This window comes from Silurus aristotelis, assembly GCF_946808225.1.
Source record: "Silurus aristotelis genome assembly, chromosome: 2".
In the NCBI taxonomy this organism is placed as follows: domain Eukaryota; kingdom Metazoa; phylum Chordata; class Actinopteri; order Siluriformes; family Siluridae; genus Silurus; species Silurus aristotelis.
The window spans coordinates 5,222,496-5,244,995 of NC_139575.1; the positions used below are offsets into that span (position 1 = coordinate 5,222,496).

Here is a 22,500-nt window from a genome sequence, read left to right on the forward strand (position 1 = left end):
TTAGCATGATAAAATAATGCAGTGGCTGTCAAAAGTTCGGAAACACCTAATATCTTATTATTTATGAGACACATGCATGCTCCTTTTGTTTCTATACAACAAATTTGGTAGGCAAAAACAAAAACTTGTGTAAGATAGAGAACAGGAGAGAAGATGTGATTAGACTGCCTCATACCCCAAACATAAGTCAAACATGGAAGTAGAAGCTTAATGGTTTGGGTTTGTTTTTTTTGGAGGCTGGAGACTTATTCAGGGAGACTTATTCTAGCAGGGATGGCTGGAGACATATTTCATTATTCCAGGCTTCAACACCATACAATTGCATCTGGACTGCGGCTCATTGGAACCGACTTCACTATACAACAAGACAAAGATCCGAAGCGTATGTCTGAGCTCTGTAAGAGTTATTTAGAGAGGAAACAGTCATCTGCATATGTAAAGCTGTTATTCATGCTAAAAAGCATTTTTCAAACAAAATATGCTTATATATTTGCTTTGTAAACCTTTATACTATTATATGACTGAGTTTTTTGCAATGAAACAAAAGGAGCTTGAGGGTGTCTCTCAAAAGCCATAAAAGACTGTGTTTTACTGTATTATTACAGTCTAATCAAAGTAGACCCAGAAAAATCTGTTAAAATGTTCCCAGAGTACCACACAGGCTGCTGTGTCCAAGTTTAGAATAGAAAGTGTGTAAAACTTCCAGCAGATGTCTGTTCTCAGTGCACTAATGAACTATGTGTGTTTTTTTTTTTTACCCCAACGCTGCCCTCTTACTGTAATGTCATTCATCATCGCTTAGACAGGAACGCAATAAAGCAACACACTTCGAGGGGAAAAGTGTGTGTGAAGAACTCGAGAGCATGACTAATGTTTTGGTGGTAATGGTGGTTAAATGACAAATCAATCCCACATCTATTTGGGACGACTTGCTGCTACATGTAAACCTCCCTGAGTGCAGGCCATGTATATTCATCATTAATCAGTTCCATAGTCAGGCTGTGTTTACACCTCGTTTAATTCAGCATCCGAAAGAAAGCACCTTTAAATTATCATCATCATCATCATCATCCACTCATGGCTAAAAATGGCATGGTAACATATTGCAAAATTGAGGTTTTAAGGGGCAGCCTTATAGAAATTTTGAGATCTAGTCACAAGAAACTCTGCTTTCACTACATTTGGTGAGAAAAAAACATTGATTCCTGTAGCACGAGGTCACGTGTACAACCATAAATACAGACGCTTTCCACCTTACAAACGAGTTATGTGCTGCACGACTGTTCGTACGATGAATTTGTTCGTAAGCGGTTACTGTGTTTGTTATTCACTACACATGTCTCCTGATGATGGATGAGCTATAAATACTATTAAATAAACAATTAAATATACTAAAACAAATCGTAATAATCGCAATACTGTATACAATATGTTGAATTAAGTAATAAAATTGCTAACAAAAATTCATTCGCCCGAGTTCAGTGCGCATCGTGTAGAATCGTTACGGTTGACGACTAGCTTGCGGCGGCTCTTTTTTCCGACTACGAACAAATTTCAAACAAATTTCATTTTGAGCACAGGTTGTTTGTATCCGCAAAAGTTTGTAAAGTGAATGCTTGTAAAGTGTGGAGTGTTTGTATAACCAATCACTAAAAAGTGAAGTGGAGTAGTGTTTAGACATTTAGCAAAATATTGAACTCAACCTGTGATGTCCAAACTAGTTTTCGAATGAATGTAGAACACCAATAATTACAAATGGGTAGTGTTTACATTTTGTCGATACTGGTCCTGATAACGATACTGCTTATTGATACTGGTACTCAAGTTCAAGTTCAAGTCAACTTTATTGTCATTTCCACCATATACAGTTCAGTACACTGTAAAACGAAACTTTTCCCCCGGACCAAGGTGCTACAGCAAACAACATAAACGAACTAAAGGAACACAATGAACACAGAACTTCACAGAACTTTAAACTAACAACACAAAGTGCACATGTGCAACATTTAGTGCATAAAGGGGATAGCGTCAACTAGTACAGTACAGCAGGTTGTGCAAAATGGATTATTCATATGCAAATCAAAAATAAATACAGTCCATGTAAACATTTGGCTGTTATCATAACATTATCAATACTACTCTCTATAATTTGGTCCAACATGATGTGATCAGGTTATATTATTACTGCTGAACTTTAGTACTGTAGTCTACAAATGCCTCTAAGCACACAACAAAGCACATTTTTAAAATAAGAGATAGAGAGCGAGAGATTTCCTCAGCACACCACAGCACAACATGTTCAAACAGCATGTGTAAAGAAGCCCAGCAGAATGTAATAGTGAATTCTGGCGTCTCTAGCAATTAGGCTAACTTATCTATTGCCTACTATACCTGAACCAACTTGACTCCACTGTAGGCAATAAATCTTTCACTATTAATTTAGTAACAGCCCTACGACATGCTGCCATTTTTTCAGGATTCATCTTCCCACGCATTGCTTTGGAGAATGGGCTGCTCCTGGGTGTCTCAAAGAGATCGTGTCTCTTTCCTCAAAGATGAACCTGAAACCTTTTCTAGCTTAGCGTTTCCTGTGGGGTTATTCATATTTAGATTTAAATTTTAAAACCAATGTGGTGTCCCAAAAGACGACTAGTACTAACCAAAGACTTATTTTATAATGAATGTTACCTTCTCTATAGGCTGAGGCAGGAGAGTTTGAGTTGGAGATGATAGAGACATAGTAAATACAGCGCATTGCTTGAGGTAGATACGGTGTTTTGTTTGTAATTGTTACATTATATTACTAACATTGCCTCCTTTGTTCACTATTACACCGCTGCTGACACTGGTGTCGCCTAGTTTTGCGACTTTCGAAACGTTTCAATGTTGCTGCCATGACTGACAGCACGAACACACACCGCACATGCGTACGCATATCACAAGTACGTCGAGCAAACGTTGGCCATGTGATGACATCATTCAGGAGTGGAAAATTGACAGGCAGCGTCTTCTAATTCACCATTAAACCAAAGTTAAAACTACGCAAGTATCGATAACAGTTTCGATTATCCTGAAGCTTCTCGGTAGTCTGGTATTGACCCAATTATGCACCGGTCCAAAAAAATGCTGGTTTTCCACTCGCAATACACTCAGGTACATTCAGGTTGTTGGGATCATGGATTCATTTTCCGACATGACAATATGGATAGCTATGGTGGTCAAGGCTACAGAGCTCCTCATTCTAACTTCACTGGTCACTTCACATTCAGTAGCACACTAGCGGCTTTGTGTGTGTGTGTGTGTTTAAGAGAGAGAGAGACCCATTTAGGGTCTGCGGTCAGGAAGTGGAGAAGCTTATTCATGGTAATGGTGTTCTTCTTTCGGAAAAAGGTAAAACGTGTGGAGGGGTTAGGAGTGGTGAGCCACAGTTGACCTTTTCATAACATTCACTCCATCTCAGAGGCCACGCCCACATCTCTGTGAGTGACATGCTTCAAAGCCATGCCTCCTTCACAGAGTAGTGTGTAGCTCTAATACAGTGATTTACTAAAGAGCTAAGAAAAAATCGTGTGTGTTTGTGTTTGTGTGTGTGTGTGTGTGTGTAAGAGAGAGACCGATGGTGCTGAGTATGAGTTAAGCTAAAAGTTTTTACAGTAAATTCTAAAGTGTGTAAGAGAGAGAGGGATGGTGTGTGAGGAACAAGGTGAGTATTGAGTGTACTGGAAACCCTGCAATATTTTAGAATAAACACATAGACATCTTTTTCCATGGCATATGTTAAAGCTATGAATGTGTGTGAGTGTGTGTGTTTGTGTGTTTTGGCATGGCAGCACATCTGTGTGCATTGTAGCATGTTAATTTGTGTTTCCTCTCTTCCACCACGTATATTTGATTGAATTAGTTGTTTCAGCTTGCACATATTTTTCCTAGGAAATGAACCCGAACCCTTAACGCGATCTGATCAAAGCCGGCTGTAATGAACGCGCATACCCTTAGATGACTGCACTCATTCATACGGACCACCTGTACATAAAGACAGATGTTTTTTTTCCTTTTCTTTCCCTTTTTCAATCTAGTTGAATGTTTAGGATGCAGTTCATTACACAGTATTTATGTTAGTTGTTTGCTGCACAGTATAAATTGCTCTGGATAAGGGCCTTACAAATGTGATCAGTCAATCGCAGGATACCATGTGGGTTCACATGCACAATTTTGGGCAGTTTATTGTCGTCAGTCCATCATTCGGCATGTTTTAGGAGGTCAGGGAAATCAGAAAACCTGGTGGACTTATACACAGAAAGCTCAGGATTGAACCATTGACTCTGAAGCTGTGAGACTGCAGCTGCCTGCTGAACATCCTTATAACCACATAAACCTAAATACTACCCAGTGCACCTTTAGACCAACTTTATCCTGGTAGTCATTCATCTGAGACTTTAATTAAATTGGTGGGTTGTTTCAATTTCAATACTAAACATGACTTTTCTTTGCCAGTGATGTGGTAAACCGAAGAGTACCCTTTTTGTATACTGTATCTTTTACCTACGAAAGGTATATGTCAGACCTTTAAATGGTAATTATAGTCCTATGTACTGAAAATGATAAACGTTATTAAAATTTTTATGCTAAAGATAAGCATATTTATATATATAAGTGACATAAAAATCATATTATGACAACCTAGAAAATTCATGGAATCCTACTCTAGAGGTTGACCATTTAACCAGTTTTATCCCATTCAATTGGCACTGATATTTAATTTCTGGAACTATCGGCTATCAGCAAAAATCCATATCGATAGTTTTTCCGGCTTCCAGTCCGCTGTCTGACTGCGGCCTCTAGAGGCGAATCACTGTGTTGTTTGTTTTTACATATGAAACTATATTATATGTATCAATTGTAATTTATTAATCATACAATCATATTTATCAATAAATATATAGAGATATTAATTTCATTTAGCACATCATTTAGTACTGTTTTAAATTTGTCATTTTTATAATAATGTTCAGTAATATTTTACATATTACGTATGATTGTTTTTTTTTTTTTTTTTTTTTAGCCAGTATCCATTTTAAAATTGGTGGATTAAACCAGCAAATATGATCCAACCTAGCTATCGGTGTCAGCAAAATCCACTATCGGTCAACTTTTAACCTACTGGGAACTCTGGTACCCTTGAGAGTTTAAATTGATGTGAGTTGGTTTCCTCATTACTTTCCTCCTTTGAATTTTGTTTTGAATTGGTATTAAGTCACCAATGAAGAACAACATGAGATCATCTAATTGATATGAAAAATGGCAACTGTTTTGAAAATTTTGCTAGACCCATGTCAGGTGCATGGAAATCTCATTGCATTTACACCATTCTTTTATTTGCTATAAAACTCACACACGTCACCCTTCACCCTCGCCACCCACGCATCTCTGGGCCTCGGCGTCTGAAGCACATTCCTCCTGAGAAAGATGAATTAAGCTGCGACTTAAGGCTCGAAAGGTTAGCGGAATGCCATAATGCCCGGCTGCTCCTGTCCTGCGCTCCACTGCATCCGTGTCGTATTTTAATGATGTGTGGTGAAGGATGTAAGCGTGTAATTGCCATCATGTTTACTGCTGCCTGCTGGGTCAGCCTGGCCATCTCGCTCCTGTTTTTTTTTTTTTCCCTGTCAGGTTTTTTTTGCAGATGAAGACTGGCATCTCATTCTGTTGCTCGGACATGCTCTAAGTGACACCAGGGCATGTCTTTTAGTGAAACTGGAACATTGATTCCACACTGAGATTCAATTTATTATGGGAAAGCAGTTTGTGCAATGTTTTACTTTGAATGACAGAACAGTTTATGTCTAGGACAGTACCTTCTTTCTTTTGCATTCTAAACCAGGCGAGAACTTTATTTTTAACATCATTTTAGCAACTTTTTGACTGAAAGTTGAATGAGAGAAGTATTTTCTTAAAAACAAATGCTTGTTTTTTTCCTTTGCTTTTTGTAGCTTAGCTTAGGTCTTTTCTGAGTCTGGTTTCTCTCAAGGTTTCTTCCTCATACCATCTCAGGGAGTTTTTCCTTGCCATTGTTGCCACTGACTCACTCATTAGAGATAAACTTTTTTTACTTCTATAATTCTGCTTTGGGACAATGTGCAGTGTTACAAGGGCTACACAAATAAACTTGAATTGATTCAAAATAAATGGTTAGCTTCCAGTGTTTGTGAATAAAAGGTAATGTAAAAAAAACAATAACTGTATTTAGTCATTGTGTGGGTTTAAGTTTTATAGCAAGTAAAAATTCTGCTTGGTAACTAGCTAGTCTCTTGGAATTTACATTATTTTACATTGCTAGCTAGATACTGATAAACTAACTAGCTAGCTAACCATTAAGGTTATTTTTTGCTCTGGAGCACTAGAAATACCGAAATGGTAATGGTAGTGAAGTGGGAGTATTTTGAAGTGTTGGTGTTCAAGTCCCAGAACTAGCAAGCTGCCATTGGGGGAACCCTTGAGCAAGGCCCTTAACTTCTCAGTTCCATGAATGAATTTAAAATTTGCTCTGGATAAGGGCATCTGCCAAATGTCATAAATGTAAATACAGTACATACGCAACATTTCTCTGAAACCAGTTGGTAGAATACTATGCTAAGGTTCTATGTTGCTAAAATGACAATGGTACTGTACTTCTGTTTTGAACTTAGACCATGTTGAAAATCATTACAGCCATCCCACCCAGCTGGAACCTATAAGAAGTGATCCACTTAAATGTAGTCTGTGATATTTTGTATTTTAATTTTTTTGGACACTCTGCCACAGCAGTGCAGGACACTACAGTGGTACACTGAACTGATAGATGAAGACAGAAAGAGGTCACCTGTAAAGCCCACCTCAGAGAGAAAACTCATAACTGTTGTAGCAGGAATTAGCATACACTTTTTCTCTACCAGTCTCTTGCTATGCTTTGTGACTCGCTTTTTCCAAACACACCTTTTATTAGAGGTTTACCCGATAGTGGATTTTACTAATACCGATATCTAGGTTGGACATGCCGATAACCGATAAATCAACCGATAGTTTTTAAAATTGATACTGTATAAAAAAAAATGCATGTAAAATGCATGTAAAATAGTCCAGAACTTTCTTCTTTTGGCTGCTCCTATTAGGGGTCGCCACAGCAGATCATCCGTCTTCATACTACTCTGTCCTCTACATCTGCCTCTTTCCAACAAACTATCTGCACGTCTTCCTTCACCACATAATTAAAACCTCCTCCTTGGTCTTCCTCTTTTCCTCCTTCCTGGTGGCTTCATCCTCAGCATTCTCCTACAGATATACCCCATGTCCCTCCTCTGCACATGTCCAAACCATCTCAATCAGGCCTCTCTCACTTTGTCGCCAAAACGTCCTATATATGCTGTCCCTAATGCGCTGTTTCTAATCCTGTCCATCGTTGTTACTCAATTAAAATCTCAGCATCTTCAGGTATGCTACCTTCCGCTCCACCCCCTGTCTTTTAAATAAACTTTTAAATAAAGTAATAAAGTATTAACTTTGTTACAAAAATAAAAAAAAGTACTGAATCCAAAAAATGTGCTACATGAAATAAATCTAAATATATAAATTATATAAAAATTTAACTATATAAATAATAAATGTTAATTAATGAATATTATATAGTGCTCTCTGTGCACTGTGCTCACACAGCTGTGCAACAAACAGCATGTGTTGTCAGTGATTTACCTCTAGAGGCTACTTTCCTATTGACAACAGACTTTCTCAGCCGTTCCAGCAATGGATGCTACCCGGAAAAACTATCGGTATTGATTTTTTTTTCTGATAGCCGATATCTCCAACAATCAATTATCGATGCCATTTAATCTGCTAAACTGACAAATCGATCGACCTCTACCTATTATTATGAATTATCTGATATCTCTCGATTCCATTGAAATTGTTTATAATTGTCAAGCAGCAGCTGCCAATATACAGCAGACACCCTGGACTTCTGGGAAATGAGGGATGTTTGTTCTTACATCACATCTGTAGAAAAGTTATGAAATCCAAAGTACTAAATGCTACATTAGGATCCATCTACATTGTGTGGAACGTCTGATATATTTTGTACACTTTTCTGGAAACAAACTTTAGAATGTTGACTTATATGACCCTTTGAGTCTTCTGTGTACACACACACACACACACACACACACACACACACACACACACACACACACACTCTCACACACACACACACACACACACACACACACACACACACACACACACACACACACACACACACACACACACACACACTATTGTGGCCCAGGTCAGAACAGGAAAACACTGCATTACTACAAGCCTTTCCCAGCACGATGGAGTCATATCTTGATTAGAAAACTTTGATGGAGTTTCATCAGCCAGAGTTTTTTCAAGAGTTGTATTTAGGCACTTATTGGTGAGAAAACACATTATTCTTCATGTTTGCCAACAATCTGCAAGAAGCAGGCGGTTCTTGGCTGTGTTTATTGATGAAACATACCAGTGAATATATCAGGCTCTCTGGTGGTCTGGCTTATAAGACAAATGTGAAATCTTCTTGGAAACAACGTTTGAGTACAACATGCGTCCATATATAGTCATTTGGTTAAATGTTCAATCTGCACTGATTACTACTTAGATTACCTAGCATGCACATTCCCAATGTCTCTGAAAACATTTATCAGAAAGAGGAGGGGTTAAAGAATGGTAAATTAGGATATCCCCCTGAGAAATGTTCCTGAAACAGTCTGATGAGTCTGGTTATGTGCCAAAAGTGTTTTGCAAATCAAACTAAGCCCATGGCATAATTGTGGCAGCTCATTATAAACTGTATTGTTGTTGCACCACTAGCAATCTATTTATGCTAATCAATATGAAACAATCTAACCGCCTAAATTAACCCCACATGCCATGCTGGGCTGTTATTCTGTTAGATTTGTGTATTACTGGGCCATTCTGAGATTTTGGTCCAGACAATGTCAGAACTTTGATGCTGTCTTTGGCTGTTAAAAGGAAAAAAGTTTAGATAAGTGTTGAGTTTTATGCCTAAAATGATCCATTTGCAGACATGTATCACCATATTCCACTAATAGATTTTTTTGGTAATGTCCTCTTTTTGCTTCAGTGAGTGTATTTATATACATTGTGAGTGGCTTGCTCCAGTGAAACTCTATAACAAAGTGGTGCCTGCTAGCTTAAAGCTGGTATTCCCTTGATGGCCGAGGTAATTAGCAAAGTCTAATTAATTATCTATATTTCAATCTACAAGCCTGGCCTGTGTCGCTGCTTAGTAAGTGTCACTTACCACTCTTACTTTCTGCCATGGCATGGTCACTGGTTCATATTATCTCCTCCATCTACCCGTCTTGCAGGACTGTGACTCCATGCTGTGAGTGTGTTTGAATCGTTTTTCTTTGCTTAACTAGGCACTTTTTTAGGTCACACAAAGATTTCTGTTGTCCGTTTAGTCTGCAACGTCAGCATAATAAAGTCAATAGCAGGTAAACATTTACAGGTACATTTAGAGTTACATTTATAGCATTTAGCAGACACCCTTATTCATAGCAGACTTACAGAAGAACTTTGTAGAGTCAAAAATAGACACGTGATGGTGCATTGGGTCAGGGACTAAGAGTGCGATAAGTCTAAAAACAAGGTTGGAGAGATTTGTACAGTAACAAAAAAGTAAATATGTGTAATGTTTAATGTTAATGTAAAATGTTTTAGTTTGCAGATAAATAGATCAGTCTGTCTATCTAACATTTTCATTATCATGAACATAACCATGATAATCAAATGCTGAATATTTTAGTTTGTAAATACCCATCATCTGTCTATCTATCTATCTATCTATCTATCTATCTATCTATCTATCTATCTATCTATCTATCTATCTATCTATCTATCTATCTATCTGTCTGTCTGTCTGTCTGTCTGTCTGTCTGTCTGTCTGTCTGTCTGTCTGTCTGTCTGTCTGTCATTTTGATCATCATGAAGATAACCTTTATAATCAAATGTAGAATATTTGGATGGATGGATGGATGGATGGATGGATGGATGGATGGATAGATAGATAGATAGATAGATAGATAGATAGATAGATAGATAGATAGATAGATAGATAGATAGATAGATAGATCTGTCAGTTCACCACCCATCCACCCATCCACCCATCCATCTATCTATCTATCTATCTATCTATCTATCTATCTATCTATCTATCTATCTATCTATCTATCTATCTATCTATCTATCTATCTATCTATCTATCTATTTCTTAGATATTGTATTGGGTAGATCTGAAAAAATGATATCTGTGCAAACAGGATTGTAATAAAAAGACCTAAACAGATACAGATATGGACAGTGGTATTGTGTTCCACTTCAGGTAGCAGCGTTAGTCAGCTTGCTCTTAAAGCAGGCGGTAACAAAAGCTCAAAGAAAGAGATAATGATGAAACATGAACACAGGAGTTTGAGAGATGATCGTAGATTGTCTCTGCTCTGTAATACAGCCTTGGATGCTCTTATGCTCGTCTTATTTCCAGCTTGAGAGCAGACCAGGGCTTCTTTCATTCTCTCTTCTTATTTTTCTAAGAGGAAAAGACATCCTCCTTTTATTATTTGGCTTTGTGGTGCCTTGGGGCTGTTTGGTTGCACGGTTAGATAAAGCAGAATAGTATGAGGAAAGCTGAAATAGATGTGTGTTATCTGGATGATGTGATCGAAGAAGATTGCATGAAAAGATTACATTCCAATTTATTTCTATGAAATACCAAATAATTTTTTCTTGCATTTTAAATTTATTGGCCAATTTCCAATTTTCGTACACTCCATAATTCTTTGAAAATGTGCGATGTGAGACGTGAAAAACGAGACAGCGAGCGAGCTGTGCGGAGTGAAGCTCACCTCTGTGTGAATGTTCCACATGCTCCTCTGTGTTTTTCACAGTTCCTAAAACAAACCTGTTTACTCTGCCAAATATGTTTCTTTCCACCGTTCCACCCTTACGCACCACTCTTGGAGACGCACTGTATCAGACCCGCCATGTGACCCAAGCCAAAGAGTCCCGTGTGTTCTTGGAGAATCTCTGATTGACAGCTCGCAGATCTGTTCACCGAGAATAACTTTTCTGTATGTCTCACTCTCACAGTAGTTTTATACACACACACACACACACACACACACACACACACACACACACACACACACACACACACACACACACAAACACACACACTGAAAACTGTAACATATTGCCTTAAACTTACCTAGAGTTTGTAAAAGCAGGGAAGGAGCAACACGGAAGGTAGTTTACGTTATTTATTTTATTTCTTTCATTTCATACATAAAATTTTTTATTTCTTGGATCTGTTCATAATTATGTTTCCACACACTCCTTCTCATTTACCTTTGAGATAAACGTTACTTGATTTTGCAAAAAAAAGTTAAAAGCTAAAGCTCTAATTAAACCGTTTTGATGAAAATGTCATCATAAATGCAGTGGAATTCAACTTAAAACGTTCTAACACAGTTCTGAATTAGTGCTTTTGATACAAAACCTGACAATTAATTAGGCTGCATGCAGTGTTTTATGTGCAAATCCTATTATTTTATACTTTTGTGTTATCTATTTCTAGGGTGTGTATTTAAGTCAATGCTAAATACATATTCAGAAGGGTGACTGCATGAACAAATTCATTTTTATTGCTAAAATATTTTACACAATGTGTTCGGAGACGTGGTGGATACGGTGCACACATTTATTCACTCAAACTCACTCATAAAGGGGGAGAGAATGAAATAAAGGGACTAAGTAGAGTGCCGAAGACTTCTTCTTCTTCTTCTTCTGCCTCTTTCAAACCAACTACCTGCATGTCTTCCCTCACTACATCCATAAACCTCCTCCTTGGCCTTTCCTCCTTCCCAGCAGCTCCAACCACCTCAATCTCACCTCCCTCACCTTGTCTCCAAAATGTCCTACATGCGCTGTCGAATTCTATCAACATGTAAAGAAGTACAAGAGAGACGGGATACAGAATAAAGTGTGATATAAATGTGTGCTGAAATGAGATGCTTGCCATCGTCTCTTGGCTGTCAGTTAATTCAAATTTGAGGTTATGTTTTGTCCCGTGGTATCTCTCAGGATCAGTGGCAAGCCATTCATTTCACACACAGACCTTCAGTGGTGTCCTGCCTGAATCGATGCACCTCCTAATATCATCGTTATGATGCCACAGCTACATAAACCATCAGTATTATAGAGAAACGCAGTACAACAGATAGGAATTTTATACAGCGAGAATGAATGTCATTACTACAGCAAGAAAACCAATGAACACAATTCAACAAATCTCCTTTCACTGCAGCCACAACTGGGCCACCCTCCCCTTCAGCAGAGACTAGATCATGAAATGACCATGAGTTTTACAGTTTCCATTACAGTTTTCTTGGGGATTTGAAATTCAGGCATATTAAGTATTTTTATGCAAATTCTATAAATGGTGTCACGATGTCCAGTGTCTTGTAAATGTCCTTGTACAGTATCAGTGACCAAATCAATTTCTTCTCCTTTGTCAGTTGTTGTGGAATGAAAAAAAAAAAGCTAATGAATCCACACAAATATATTTGAGCTTGTGCAGTTTGCTCCAGATGTGGCTTGCGAGCTCTGATTAGCACGCTCTCTGACCATCTAATTAAAGGACATGAAAATGCAGATGTTTTTGGACGGCTGCGTGGGGGCCTTATAAAGGACAAACAGCAACAGCTTCAGGCAACACAAAGTTTATACTGAAGCTCGCAGGGCTCCAGTGTTGGCCTTAGGGCAATACTAGGTAAAGGTTAGGCAAGTCCTGTGTCTGCTTTCATTCATGTTCATACAGTAAAGCAGTCGATAGGCAGAAATGGAGCATCGTTTCAGAGAAACTGTGTACTGTAGCACTTAGTCAACATTGCCAGTTATAATAGACATATAATATTACAGGATTTCTGCTGTGTCTTTAAAAGTGTAAAAAGATTTCAGGCCTTAAAAATTCTTACATTTTTAGTTCTAGGTCTTAAATAATTTTTACAAATGAACTACAAATGAAACCAACAGCCAATCAGCTTTCTGTTGTTGGCGCTAATTGTTCCACAGGCGTAAAACGGATTTTATTATATTTTATTTTTTAGCTATTGCGAAGTGCAAGTTAAGCAATGCTTGCCTTGAAAGAAATTTTTTTTAGGGATTGGTTACAGTTGCTAGCAAAGAGTTTGTGTGTGTGTGTTTTATATCATGATATACAGTAGGTCTTAAATTTAATTCTAAATGGTCTTACAAAGGTCCTAAAAAGTCCCCAAAATCTGACTTGGTAAAACCAAGGGTCAGCTACAGGCACTCGATTTGAACCTAGCAACCTTCTGTTGTATGTTTCGGGAGGTTGGAGAAAACTGATAAACCAGGAGGAATCCCATGCAAATAGTAAAAGAAAACTGTACACTCACTGTTAGCTAAAGAGATCTCTGTGTTGGTTAGATCAAAGCTGTAATGTCAATTTATGTGTGTGTGTGTGTGTGTGTGTGTGTGTGTGTGTGTGTGTGTGTGTGTGTGTGTTCCAGCATATTATTATCTTACAATAAATGAGTAGTTATTGTAAATCTAAGAATTTTTAAGTGTATGATTGACAGGCTTGTGTGTGTAAAAGAGAGAGAGAGACAGAAAGAAACAAGGTCAGCCAAGGATTTCAGTTGTACTTCTAGCTAATGAGCAAGCAAAGATCTCACTCACTGAGAAGACACACACACACACACACACACACACACACACACACACACACACACACACACACACACACACACACACACACACACACAGATACTTATTGGCTGCCAGCAGTGCCCAGAAAAGGCCAGAAGAATTTTAACCCCTTAGATGCAAAACATGTATGTTTTTTTGTTCAACAGTAAACACTGAGCCCTCTGTCCTGTCAGTCAAAAAAGGGAGGCGTGGCTTCTGTGTATGTCCCGTCAGTTCAAGAGAAGGTGGAATGGCCTTAGTGCATATCCTGTCATATCCATTTAAGAGAAGGAGACGTGGGCTCTGTGCATGTTCTGCCAGTTCAAGAGAAGGAGTCATAGGCTCTGTGCATGTTCGCCAGTTAAAGTGAAGGAGGTATGGCCTCTGTGCCTGTCCTGTCATTTAAAGAGTAGAAGGCGTGGTTTTTGTGTATGTCCTGTCAATTCAAGAAAAGGGGGCATGGCCTTAGTGCGTATCTTGTCATATCCTTTCAAGAGAAGAAGACATGACTTTTGTGTATGTCTTGTCAATTAAAGAAAAGAAGTTTTAGTTCAGTTCAGTTTAAAGGAAGGGAGCATGGCCTCTGTGTATGTTCTGTCAGTCAAATGAAGGAGGTGTGATTCAGGTGTATGTCCTGACAGTACCAGATAAGGGGGCACGGCCTTAGTGCATATCCTGTCATATCCTTTCAAGAGAAGAAGGCACGGGTTCTTTGCATGTCCTGTCATTTTAAGAGAAGGAGGCATGGCTTCTGTGTATATTCTGCCAGTTCAAGGGAAGGAGCTTCTGCACACCTTCTGTCATTTCAAAAGTAGGTGTGGCAACAGAAAGGAGGCGTGGCCTCTCTGCATGTCCTTTGAGTTCAAGTGAGGAAGGTTTAATGTCTTTGATGCTTTAAATCCTTCCATTTAAACATTATTAAAGCAACAGATATCTTAAAAAGAAACATATGTTTTCTCTACACACACACACAAATACACACACACACACACACACACACACACACACACACACACACACACACACACACACACACACACACAAGCACACACACACACACACACACACACACACACACACAAACACACACACACACACACACACACACACACACACACACACACACACACACACACACACACACACACACAGTTCATGTGCATTGATTAACAAATCCCCCAGGCCACCTAACCCCCTCTACGATAAAAAGTTAACATTTTGTCTTTCATGAGACTTAGTGCTTCAGTGAAAACACACACACACACACACACACACACACACACACACACACACACACACACACACACACACACACACACACACACACAAGGCAGAGTAAAATATCACCATCTCTCTCTCTCTCTCTCTCTCTCTCTCTCTCTCTCTCTCTCTCTTCTCTCTCTCTCTCTCTCTCTCTCTCTCTCTCTCTCTCTCTCTCTCTCTCTCTCTCTCTCACTCCACTCTATCTCCCCCCTCTCTCTCTTCCTCTCCCCCACAGAGGTGTTGATGTGTGCTGGACGCTGTCCACTGGAACGAGTCCATGCTGATGCTCGGCTGGTGAGTGCACTGTTTTGTTTTTCGTCACTCATCTGTTCAGTTTTCCCCCTGCTTTTCTTTCTCCTGTCTGTTTCTTCTGCTTTCAGTCTCTCTCCCGCCTTTTTACCTCTTTGTATCATTCAGAAGCTTCTTTTGATGCCTTGCATTCTTCCTCAGTTATATGCTTCTCTCTCTTTCTCTCTCTCTGTCATTTATTTTTTCTGTCTCTTTTGTTTTTCTATCTTTTACTCTCTATGTTTATGTAGATTGGTCTTCGACTCGTCCCCATTGTGTCTGGTTCTCTTTGTTCTCTCCTGTGTGTGCCCATTTGGATGGTGTGAGTGAGTGTGTGTGTTTGAATTGACAGAAACACTGTTTAAGAATGAATCAGTGTTGTCCATGTGGTCTCACGGCATTCATTTTCTCTCTCTCTCTCCCTCTCTCTCTCTCGCTCTCTCTCTCTTTCTCTCTCTCTGTAAACGAAACACCTGATCATATTTGATTTTGTCAGTTCTCACTCTGTCCACATTACTCAAGCAAAAAAGCATACTACATCAAATAATGTAAAAAAAACAAAAAAACGGCTGAACTTTAAACCTGTGTTCTTCATGCAAGTGTTTTCTCTCTACATGTGCACAAAAGAAAATGGGGAAAGTAAAGAAAGCTAGAGTATATCTTGAGAGGAATACAGAGTCTAGTCTATTGTTGTTCAATATGCTAGCATAAAAAAAAAATCCCTGTCCTAGTCAAGCAAAGTGAATTATGTATTATGTCACTTTCAATAGCTCTATCCATCAAGCAAGCAGAAATGCATGACATAATGGATGTACAATTTATATCAAAGAATAAAAAAGTCCTATACACAAGCAGGACAATTCATCATATTAAAAAACAACAGATGACTGGTGACAGGGTTTAAAAAAACAAGACATGCAAATGAATATCCTTTGCACATTAATCACATTGAACTTCATGTGATTATCGAATAATACCTATGGACCCTGAGAGACATATTAGAGACCTGGATTTGAGTCCAGGTAAATCAGGGTTCCTCAACCACCGGGCCGTGGACTGGAACCACGTTCTGGATTGTTTTGGTCCCAGACTGCACAGAGAGAGAGAAGCTTTTTAATTCTTATTTTATTTCCATTTGACTGACTTTTGCATATTTTGAAAGATGACCACTTCCACCTACACTAATTTCTCGCACTTGTAGCTTAGTGGTAAAGGATCTGGGTTCAAGCCCTGGTATCGCCAATCTGCTACCCTTGGCACGCCTGAGCAAGGCCCTCAACTCTTAGTGCTCCAGGGGTGCTGTATGAATGACCCCTGCTTCCGAACATCGCCGGGATGTGCGAAGAACGAATTTTACTGCTCTGTAAAGTACATGTGACAAGTATAAAGCAACTTTCAGCCAAATATTTTATATATATATATATATATATATATATATATATATATATATATATATATATATATATATATATATATATATATATAATAATATATATATATATATATATATATATATATATATATATATATATATATATATATATATATATATATATATATATAAAATTCTTACAAATTTGTATGGTCCTGTCAAGCAGACACTTAGGGTGACACTTTTTTTTTATATCTTTAGAAAAATGATGAGGATAGAGCTGCCAGGCAGGAAGAAAAGAGGAAGATTAAGAAGGAGGTTTATGGATGTGGTGAGAGAAGACAAGCAGGTAGTTGGTTTGAAAGAGGCAGATGTAGAGGACAGGGGGGTATGGAAACGGATGATCCGCTGTGGCGACCTCTAACAGAGGAGCCGAAAGAAGAATAAGAAATTAATAATATATAATAGGCACATTATTTTGCTTAGTTATATGTTTAACCCTGTCGTGTGTTTGGGATGTTTGGTTCAGGTTTGTTCACTGAGTCCCTCAGTTGTATAAGATATTTTATTTAAAAATTATTTTGTATTTAAATTAATTTAAGACAGGTTCATATTTTATACAGGTATATTATTTTAACATCATGCCAGTCACTGGGAATAATGTCCAGCCCTGATTGCCTGACCCCGATCTGGATTAAAATAAACTTACTGACTCAGTGTGTTGCGGAAATACTTTCCGCCTCGACCGAAAGCTTGAATGACTCAACTGATTTGCTAAATGAGAAAGGAGCAGGTCTGAGCCATTAGTGTAATTTAACTGATTTACTGAAGAATAGTGCAGAGAATCTTGGCTAAAACTGAAAGTTTCACTGACTCAGGTAAATCGTTGAATGTAATAGGAGCAACTGTAAGTTAGGACAAAAAGAGTCACAGACTCGACTGATTCGCAAATGCAGACTAAAATCAAACTCATTTACATAAAGATTTGTTGTTTCGAATAATTAAATAAATGAGGCAGGAGCAAATATTGGCTATAACTGAAAGATTTGCTCAATGAGTGGGTACTGGAAGGTTTATTGACTCAACTGATTCACTCTTGGATGAGGCTGAAAGAGTCACCTATTTAACTGATTCGCTGAATTGGAAAGGAGTTACTGAGTAAATATGCAAAGATTCACCGACTTGGTAAATTAGAGTAGGGCTTTTATTTGTCATATGTACATTATAGCACAGTGAAACGCTTTCTTCATCTATCCTTCTAGCTTGGCAGAGCACAGTGTCAGCTATGATTCAGCTAGAGCAGAGAGAGGTAGGGGGCTTGAACTCCCAACCTTCCGATCATTAACCCAGAGCGTTCACCACTGAGCTACCACTTCCCTGTTAGAGAAAAGCAAATCTCAGCCATGACTAAAAGATTCACATCATGTTTCTAATTCACATCATGTTTCAATTCACCTATCATTTAGCAGGAGACAGAAGCGAATATGACCAGGAGTGAAAGACTTGGTGACTTAACTGATTTTCTGGATGAGAACGTAGCAAATCTTGTCCATGACTGAAATGTTCACTGACTCAAGGAGTGTAAATCAGGTCCATCACATGACTTACACTATGTAGAAACTACAGATAATCTAAAACCAAAGCTGCTTTATATTTGTCACATTTACATTGCAGCTATTCTACTTTTGCATATTCCAGTGGTGATAGGAATCTAGGGGCAGAGCATGGAGTCAGCCATGATACAGCACCCCTGGAGCACAGAGGGTTAAGGCCTTGCTCAAGGGTCTAACAGTGGACAGTTGGGCAAATCTGGTGATTGAACCCTGATATTCTGATTAGTTACCCAGATTCTTAACCACTGAGCTACCACTTCCTCATGAACTGCACTAAGTAAAACATTGATTGTTTCTCGAGAAGCTCTGTGATTTCTGTTATGTAGCTTTATGTTGTTTTATGTAGCACCATGGTTCTGGAAAAACGTTGTCTCATTTCACGGTGTACTGCGGCAGGTATATATGGTTGAAATGACAATAAAAAGCTTCTTGACTTGTGTTTAGGAATATAGGTGTGGAAATGTAATGAATTAACTTCAAGGCAATCGCAGTTTCTCTGTTATCAAAACAGACTGTAAGCATGGTCTCCTTTTTTGTTTTTTAAAGATTATCATCAGTTACACGTTCATTGATAATGCTCTGTTGGTAAGGAGATAACACTTCTGTGCTCATGCTCACTCTGCAGAAATAACACAGTGTTTTACATTGGTGCAGATCTGAAACACACATTAACTGTGTACTAATGTGCTCTAATTTCTAGTTAATAATCCCAACAGCAAGTCAAACCCAAACAGAATGAACCTACTTATGCCAGCGAAACTTATTGGTGTAACTGGAGGGCGATCATCTGTGAGGACATTTTAATATATCATTTACATTTATGCCATTAGGCAGATGCCCTTCTCCAGAGCAACTTACATTTATCTCATTCATTCAACTAAGCAGCTGTGGGGTTAAGGGCATTGCTCAGGGGCTAGGTAGTGACAGTTTGGTGTGGCTGGATTTGAACTCAGGACTATCAGTTTCAAAGTCAGATGCCTTTAACCACTAAGCTACTATCATACCTATGATTGAATTGGATATAATTCAAGGATAAAGGTAAATGAAAACATGGCTGATACATCAATCTAATATTAGCTACTCATAAGCTTCTCATTGATCTGGAACAATGCCCTAAAAGGCTAAAAAAGAATAAAATGTAATTTGTAATGGCTTTATTGGAAATTGTATTGGTTTTAATGGAAACTGTGATGGTGTAAACCAGTAGGCCTTTACTGGTCTACTAGGTGCATCTTATGTCTGGTGGATACTGTAGAAGAAACTCAGAACACAGTGGGAAGCTTATAGATGGCATGCTGGTATCTAATGGATACCAGTAAGGTCCAATAGGGCATTAAGCATTAAATATGTTTCTATATTGCTTTTTTTGTTCTGATGACGATTTAATGATGTACACAAACAGATTATATAATGGAAACCATTAATGGTTGATTGTTTGTAATGTTTTTCTGGTGTATACCATTAAAATTTCTTTGATGGTCCTGGGTGATGCTAGAAACCACTTTTCACATGTGTCTGCCTTCAGATCCGATTAGATATTACTTGCAAATAAATAGATTTTTAATCTATTGTTGCATGTAGGACGAAGATGAAGAACCATATCCAGTGTGTAATACACTCTGGGAAAAGAATTCAAAAAAATAATTCTTCATTATCAATTATATTTAATATTGAATTGCTGAATTATGTACTTAGCTCTTTCCATCAATACAATAACAGTTTTTTTTTTTTTTTTTTTTTTACCAGAGCTGTAATACTATATTACTTAATGTATTTAACTCAGGTTTCTTTTCCATGAGTTTAAAACAATTAACTGCTCAAATGATAAACTTTATTTTCAAATAAAATCCTTTTTTTTTAAGAACTGACAGTATACAATCTGATTTGGGAACGCTAATCATTTATGTTTAATGTGCTAATTAAAATAACATAAATTTAATTAAATGTCTGTTCAGAGATAAATTGTCAGGGATTCACCCTGCCACGCCCCCCTCTGTAGCTGTCAGGGATTCACCCTGCCACGCCCCCCTCTGTAGCTGTCAGGGATTCACCCTGCCACGCCCCCGTCTGTAGCTGTCAGAGATCCACCCTGCCACGCCCCCCTCGATAGCAGTCACGCTGCTTCCCAAGATTACCGACAGCTGTGGCTCATGAAAGATCAGACTACATAAACTCACGTTCTTGAGTCACAGGCTGTCGGTCGTTATATTGTCAAGCTGGACAATCGCGTGGCTGCTCGACCGCCGGCTGTATATGCGGATTCCACTTCTGACTTGGATTACTCATTGCCGAAGGCTTTATGGATTATGCTTGGGACATTCGAACTCATAGCAGACAACGCGTATCGAGCGGATGTCTTTGTTTGTTGTTTTCAACGGCTTATGAGTGTTTCTATGTTGTACGGTTGTTGAAATAAAAGGACAATGATCGGACTATATCGGCTTCCGCGTCTGCAGCCTGACATAAATAAGTTTTAATTTAAACCTTTGGTCTCTGCCTGTATCAGGCTCCATAAATATGAGGAAAAAAAAGAAAATGAAAAGAAATACAATCCAACCAATCAAAAACAAGGAGGTGTATTTCAATTTGTTTATTTCTGTATAGTGGCTTTGTGACAATTCAAATAAATTGATTTGAATTATACAACAGACATTGTCTCAAAGCATCTTTACATAATTAAATAGACTACGAAAATAAATAAGTCCCTAATGATCCAGGCAGTAGTGACAGTGGCAAGTAAAAACTTGCTGAGATGGTATGAGGAAGATGAACCAGAAAGCAACTCAAAAAGGATCCTCATCTGTGTGGCATCAAATATCAATTCATTGCTGGCTATCCATATTCCATCACTGCTAAGGTGATCAACTGTTCACTGATGGACACTTAAGTGCAAAACTTTCAGGGTAATCATGGTAGTCCTGAGTCCACTGTTGCAGACTGTTTATATTATTTAAGGTCCCAAACCATCTTCATGGTTCTTGCATTTAACTCTCCACAGTAATCTCATGGATCTTTAGGATGTCTATGTGAACACCTTCATACAGTGCCCAATACTGAAAGCGCTATTCAAGTAAAACTGTATCTATTGAACAGTAATTGAATTGTATGTTGAGTGATGTTGAACATGGATAGCCTGCTTGCATGGAGAATGCTTTGGGGGCATGGCCTTCTGTAGGGTATTTCTGTAATTTATCAATAACAACATTCTTAAGCATCAGTAACTTTCACCATAACTTTGATAATACCCATAATTCATTACCTAGAATGTACCGAAAGTGAACAGTCCAGTCCAGTGTTGTATTTGTATAACAGTACTGTGCAACACGCATTTCCTAGCTGTAATGTCAAAAATACACCTTTAAACTAAGTTTCTGAGGTAATATTAATTAGCTAGATACACCTACAGGCCATACACTATATATATTGAAATAAAGTTACCACAGGAGGTCAATTCTAGTTAGCTCTCTAACCCAAGCAGATATGTTTTTCTGCTTGTTGTTTTGAAATCTCAAATGTCAGTGATGATCACTAAAATGTTTTTTTAGTATTCCACAGAGACTTGTTAGTGGCTAGTTTGCAAATTTCCTCTGCAATCATGTACTAGCTGAGTTCGCTTGACAGATTTGATTATTTCATAAACAAATTTGAGTTCAGCTGCTGGTTCAGCTGCTTGTTTGAAAATTTCCTTTTTTCCATCTGTCTGTCTGTCTGTCTGTCTGTCCGTCCGTCCGTCCGTCCGTCCGTCCGTCCGTCCGTCCGTCCGTCCGTATATAGCATTGTGTCCTTCATTATGACTGCCTGATATCGATATCTGAGTGCCAATATGATTGTAGGTAAGAGACAAAGATGGCTAAATGATGCTTATACATTGAAAGTTAAACAGAAAGCTTTGAGTAACAGAAGCTACTTAGCGCTTATACCCAAGCATATATGTTTTGGGTTTTTTTGTTTTTTTGCTTGGTGTTTTGGAATCTGATTTTAATATTGTCTAAAGTCAAATGGTCAGTGATGGTTAGAAAAACAGACTTTCCGAGAGACTTCCCGTGAAGTGGAGGTCTGAGTATAGACAGGATTCTAATGTTACAGAGTGTGCTGGCTTAAGGACAGATGTGTGTGGAATACAGGAGGAGAAGAGGACAGAGAGGAAGAAGTGGTGACAAAGTG

At 38.3% G+C, this 22,500-nt stretch overlaps 1 protein-coding gene across 2 annotated transcripts in view; it reads left to right on the plus strand.

Annotated features, from left to right (window-relative positions):
* sema5bb (sema domain, seven thrombospondin repeats (type 1 and type 1-like), transmembrane domain (TM) and short cytoplasmic domain, (semaphorin) 5Bb) overlaps positions 1-22,500 on the plus strand; it is a 76,878-nt gene that overhangs the window by 5,749 nt on the left and 48,629 nt on the right. Inside the window, exons 1-2 of one of the 2 annotated variants that reach the window (XM_083562649.1) lie at positions 9,393-9,415; positions 15,299-15,357. The gene's annotated coding sequence lies outside the window, so the exon portion shown is untranslated. Of the gene's footprint in view, positions 1-9,392; positions 9,416-15,298; positions 15,358-22,500 lie in introns of those variants that run through there. The other variant, XM_083562648.1, reaches the window with a different exon arrangement.